This window comes from Eleutherodactylus coqui, chromosome 8, assembly GCF_035609145.1.
Source record: "Eleutherodactylus coqui strain aEleCoq1 chromosome 8, aEleCoq1.hap1, whole genome shotgun sequence".
In the NCBI taxonomy this organism is placed as follows: domain Eukaryota; kingdom Metazoa; phylum Chordata; class Amphibia; order Anura; family Eleutherodactylidae; genus Eleutherodactylus; species Eleutherodactylus coqui.
In genome coordinates, this window is record NC_089844.1 from 170560423 (window position 1) to 170566847 (window position 6425).

Consider the following 6425-nt stretch of genomic DNA (forward strand, 5'->3'; position numbering starts at 1 on the left):
GAATCCCACAACTAGGAAGTGATCTTTTATTTTCGGCAGTGCAGCGAGAACTTACTTTCTAATGCTAAAGTTGCATCATACCACAAGAAAACAGCGATTGTGTGTGTTGAGATGCAACAAAAACGAATCCTGCATAGGGAAACATGGGCTACAAAAAAAAAGATAAAAATATCTGCGATTTTTTCGCCTGTGTGAAAGCGGCCTAAATGAAAAAATAAATAAAATGTGTTCACCAGCGGAAAAACTATCAGTGGCTTCTTGTTCCGTGTAAACGTTCCCCGCTTCACATAGCAGGTGAAGCTTAGTGAGAAGCAAGCGATCCGGTGAGAAGTCTCAGTCTAAATGCTCTGCTCGAGTGCTGAAGACCATGCGGTGAGGTCAGCACTCATGCAGCTGTTTAAACGGCTGTCGGCCCATGCAAAAATGCCATTAACCCTTTCCAATCCACTATCTGACGTCTGAAGACATTCTGATTGAAGGCTGTACAGCTCAGATGTCGGAAGACGTCCGGCAGAGTATCTGTACTGCATATTACTTACCACTCTGTCGTTGGGGGCCTCTCCAGCATGTCCCATACCTCAGTACTGGCTCTAGCCAGCAGATGGCACCATTGTATAATGGCAGAAAGAGAAAGCCCCCTAGGAAACCCTGAATCCAAAATTGGATTGCAAAGTGTTAAAGGGGTTCTGTCAGGAAAAGAAAAAAAAAAGAAAAAAATTAATATATACTCACCTGTGCCTTGCCAGGCCGATCACCAGGAAGCTGGCGCTCTTGTCCCGTCTCTCCTGCAGCCTTTCTATCGCAGGGCAGAAGCAGGCAGAGTGCCAGCTTCCACCACTGCCGGACGGTAAGTACTGCCGCCCAGGTCAGTGGTTGACGCATCACAAGTGACGCGTCGTCCACGGATTGGCCTGGCCACGTCTAACCTGTGAATCCCTACAATGGGATTACGTGAGTTTACTTTATTTTTTACTTTTCTTTCCATAGATTAGACTCTACAGGGATGCAGGCACATGCAGGCGAGTATACATGTTATTATTTTCCTGACAGAACCCTTTAAGCCATTTCCAGCCTTTGCTGCAGAAGATAAACATTTTCTGGCAGAGGTTTAGTCCCAGTGAAGAAAGTTTGAACTTGAATCTTAGGGAGCGGCCAGAGTAGCTTCCACCTCTGTATACATTACTATGCGCTGCAGGAGAAGTATAACCCTCCATAGATCAACCTCTGCAGCTCGTCCTTCGCTGTGACAAGAGCGGCCAAGAAAACTGAAAGTACTTAGAAAGGAGGCCGAACTTCAATCTAATGGCGGGAACAAGAGCAAAACAGGAAATTGTGCAAAACACCTTAATTTCAGTTTCAGAAGGTCTGCTGAAGAAGAAGGAGCGAGACGTTCTAGAAGCCATTGAGGAAAGACAGGCGGCCGAGAACCTCAGGACCGACTTAAAGACGGGTAAGAACCAGAATATCTTGTAAGAATACAGCCAGCTGTAGAGATCCCACTAGAACAGGAAACAATGTAGCAAAATATCCGGGCAGCACAGCTGCAGATGTAGCAGAGCTGGATTAGTCATTTCACTCTTTAGGCATATATAAAACTGAGTACAGATAATGCAGTAGATGTGACCCACAGTCCTATGTAACACCACAGATAACAGTGATAATTCTCCATGTAGATGTGACCAGCAGTCCTATGCAACACCACAGGTAACACAATGATAACTCTCTGAATACAGATAATGTAGTAGATGTCACCTGCAGTCCTATGTAACACCACAGATAACAGTGATAATTCTCCATGTAGATGTGACTTGCAGTCCTATGCAACACCACAGATAACACAATGATGACTCTCTGAATACAGATAATGTAGTAGATGTCACCTGCAGTCCCATGTTCTCAGTAAGAGAAACCAAGTAATCTTGTAGATATGATACCTTTTAATGGCTAACAAAAATACATGATGTTATAGCGAGTAGAGATGAGCAAGCATACTCGCTAAGGACAATTACTAGATCGAGCATTGCGCTTAGCGAGCACCTGCCCGCTCGGAAGAAAAGGTTCAGCTGCCGGCGGTGGGCAGGGAGCGGCGGGGGAGATCTCTCTCTCCTCTGCTCACTGCCGCAACTCACCTGCGCCGGCAGCCGAACCTTTTCTCCCGAGCGGGCAGGTACTCGCTAAGGGCAATGCTCGATCGAGTAATTGTCCTCAGCGAGTATGCTCGCTCATCACTAATAGCGAGCTTTCCAACCTACTCAGGATTCTTCCTTGGGCATAATGAAATAGATTTGAACAGGCATGCATACATATTATATACACACACACACCACAAGGCATAGACACAATGTGATTATTTTGCACTTAAACAATATCAGGGCAGGATGAGAAGCAAAATAAATAATTCCTTAAATAGTCCACTGATAAAGTTGTGAAGGTTTTATGGGCTCTGAATTAGGCACGGCATGCAGGGATCCTGAGTGCAGAATCCAACAAAGAATCCGTGCGTGCTTCTGGTCATGGGACATCGTCTTACCTCTCCAGATCCAGTGTGGATCTCCTTCGTCGTGGCCGGATCTTCTTTTTTCAGCACAGCAAATGCGATCCTGCGGCACGTCCACAGTGTCAGCTGCCGGTGTGCCGCGGATCAGACGGCTTCCATTGACTTTAATAGAAGCCGTCTGTGCCGGCAGCTGCAGAAAATGAAGCATGCTGTGATTTTATCCCACGTGTGCGAATCGTATGCTTGGGGGGGGGGGGGGGGGGGGGGGAGTCATATCCGCATGTTTTTAATTCTTTTGCAGATGCTAATGCATCCCTATAGGCGATTTGATTTGCAGATCTCCCTCGCGTGTTTCGCAAATCAAATCCACCCATAGACATTGGGTCTTAGTGTTAGGGGGTCACCAGGCCAGAGCTACAGATTTCTGTGCTACAGATTTTTCATTCTTCCCAGTCACACATGAATCCTCTTGAAGAATTTATCCCTCTGTTAATTGTCAAAAGTTGTTAGAAATTTTCTTCTATGGCTTTGTGAATTGAAATTGCCTTTTAATATGGTGACTTTCATGTGTTCTATGTTGTGTCCGTGACTAGAAAAGGGCTCGGCCGCAAGTAATTCTGTCTTTCTCTAATTATGAGATCTCATCCTGGCTTTCAGTTTTTGTCCTGTTTCCCCAATATAAAGCCTCCCAACAAGACATTTACTACACAGGATCAGGTACACAATATCAGACGTGGAACATGTGAATGTCCCTGGGATCTTATAGTCCTGCTGTGTGTTGGGGATTTGTATCCTGTCCGCCTGAGGAAGTGTTCTGGATTATGATTTTCTCCAGCAGGCTTTGGGGTATTTTGCCGCTTCCGAATTGTATCGTGTGCACACATCATCGAACCAGATCAGACACAAATGCTGGTCTAAAACTGGGAGAGTCTCTACAATGTATAGAGGCTCAAGCCTTTTATTATAACACATGACAACCGCCCTTCAATGGGCGTGCAACAGATTACATCAGTAACATATAAGATTCTCATTTGTCGGATCATATAGAATCTCCCACCTCTTTGCCCACCCTCTTCCAAGTGCTGATGTAGCATGGACTTTTGTCCTAGCTCCAGTCATGTCTGTGTAGTTGACAAATCATTGTTTAAATAGATTGTGTGGGGAGTGAAAGGGGCCTAGGTAAACACTCAGTATTGAACACAGATCTACACAACACTATGGCCCTTAACTCTTAGAGGCTTCTTGTGTAACTTCTATGTACTTAGCTAACATTAACATCATACATCCATTGTCTAGCAAATACCATGATTAGATTGTGTGTGTCCTTTAAACTCCTCAGAGCTAAAAGTCATTACAACAGCAAAATACATTTACGTTATACAAGTCGATAGACATTTTATACCAGCAATCATCATGTCTATCACAGAAGAACCCTGAGTTGATTGGAAAGCTTGCTATACCATAATGTATTTTTGTTAGCCATTAAAAGGTATCAACTCTACAAGATTACTTGGTTTCTCTTGCTGAGGACAATCACATTTTGCTCTACTGCAGTCCCATGTAACACCACAGATACTACAGTGATAACTCTCTGAACACAGATAATGTAGTAGATGTGACCTGCAGTCCCATGTAACCACAGATAACATGATGCAATTGCAGTACTGGCGAGCGAGCCTTTGTACAGCTTAGGGCTCCTTCACACTGGGGATATGTGATTCACGGCCCAATATCACACTTGCCACCATGTGATAGCCCGTGGATGTGAGGCGACAGCCTCACATCACTTTGGCGATGCAGGAATCCTCCAGTGCGGCTGTCAGAGGATCGCCGAGTTCTCCCAACTGCTTTCAATGGTATAGCGCTGCTGCTGCCGGCCCTATTGAGGACAATGGGCTGTGATACGAAAACACGCAGAGAGATGCAATGCGGGATAACATCACTAATGTGTGTGAAACCATTTAAAAGCATGGGGTTCATATTTGTGCATCTAGCAATGCACAAATCTCACACGATGATTTTCAGGCCAGTGTGAAGACGCCCCTAGCGCATTTATTTGAATGAGATAGTCAATTAGTGTAATTAATGCAATGTGTTCTTTCCCTGTACAAATAGAGGATTCTGCACATTTTGTTGCGCAACAGAAATGCACGCAGAAGACACGCTTATGTGAACAAACCGAAGGAAATCAATGGGTTCTATTTACTGTGTACTGCGTGCGCAAATGCATTAGTGTGACGCCGGCCTAATGTTCTCTTCTCTGTATCTCTCAGTGAGCGGTTATACATCCCAGGACATAACCATGATGGAAGACCAAGGAGCAGCAGCCGGAGGTGAGCAGCAGGCGGGAGGCTCCTTATCAGGCCTCGTTCACACGAGCGTTGTTTTGCACATGCGTACGTGCAAAAACAGTGTGTGAATGAAGCTGCTGCCCATTGCTTTCAATGGGGTTGCAGCTGCTGCCAGCAACCCCTGCAGTATATAAGCCCTTCCCTAAAATACATCCCTAGCATGTGTAGAAGAAAACACCCCCCCCCCCCAAACTGTACTGAAGCTCTTTCAGAAGGCAGGGATTTAAAACCCCCACCTCCCAAAAGGTCTGTCATCAATATTGTATAGAGAAAGTCTCACAGCACACCTTGGTAATGCCTAGGCTTGATAAAGACTCACCTAGTCAAAGCCTCACCATTTTTATGGAGCAATAAACCTATTTTCTGCTTGCTACACCATTGATGCTGCCACTTTATTGCTCCTAAAAAGGCTGTGTCTGATTGGCTGAGCGCTCAGCCAATCACAGGCAGCACTCGGCCATTCATTGAATTCAACGATCGAAAACCCGTCTCATGTTGTATGTTCTAATTACAGACATGAAGCATTTTGTGGACAGATATCGTACTGAGCTGATACAAGGGGTGGCTCTGGTGGATCCAATACTAGATGATCTCCTTCAAGTGCGATTGCTGACACAAGAAGCCTATGACACGGTGCGCAGTATAAACACCAAGCAGAACCAGATGCGAGCGCTCTATAATCATGTTAATTCCTGGGGAAAGGAAAACAAGGATAAGTTCCTGCAATCTCTGATAAAAAATAACTCACCGCTCATCATGGATCTGGAAGGAAGCTAAAGCCTAATGGAGATGGCCGGGATTCCTGAGAAGAGAGTGAGCTCCTGGGACCAGTGCTTGTAGCTAGATGGAGTGGACTATATCATACGGCACCCGGGACAATACGGCTCCTCGCCAGCAGATTCCTCTGTAACTAGATTTATATGTGCAAACAAAAGAAAATTACATTTCCTGCACCGAGTTTATTGCTGGTTTTGTTTTTATTTCTGTGTATGAGAAGAAATCATAAATGTGTGTAGTAGAGCAGCGAGACCGCTCCGGTCCAACGTGACTGTGCCCGCTCCACTCCCCGATGCATAGTGCCTAATTGCATCAGGTATAACACTGCGATGCCCCTGTGCCCGCTCCACTCCCCAATGCATAGTATCTCATTGCATCAGGTATAATACTGTGACACTCCTGTACCCGCTCCAATCCCCAATGCACAGTGTCTCATTGCATCAGGTATAACACTGCGATGCCCCTGTGCCCGCTTTGCTCCCCAATGCATAGTATCTCATTGCATCAGGTATAATACTGTGACACTCCTGTACCCGCTCCAATCCCCAATGCACAGTGTCTCATTGCATCAGGTATAACACTGCGATGCCCCTGTGCCCGTTCCACTCCCCGATGCATAGTGCCTCATTGCATCAGGTATAATACTGAGATACCCCTGTGCCCGCTCCACTCCCCAATGCATAGTATCTCATTGCATCAGGTATAATACTGTGACGCCCCTCTGCCCGCTCCGCTCCCCGGTGCATAGTGTCTCATTGCATCAGGTATAATACTGCGACGCCCCTGTGCCCGCTCCACTC

The 6425-nt window shown here is 45.8% G+C and overlaps 1 long non-coding RNA gene across 1 annotated transcript; it reads left to right on the forward strand.

Annotated features, from left to right (window-relative positions):
• Positions 1-4093: 4093 nt before the first annotated feature.
• LOC136577167 (uncharacterized) lies at positions 4094-5805 on the forward strand. The gene is made up of 2 exons (XR_010786442.1): positions 4094-4830; positions 5363-5805. It is a non-coding gene; the product is annotated as an uncharacterized lncRNA (long non-coding RNA).
• Positions 5806-6425: the final 620 nt, after the last annotated feature.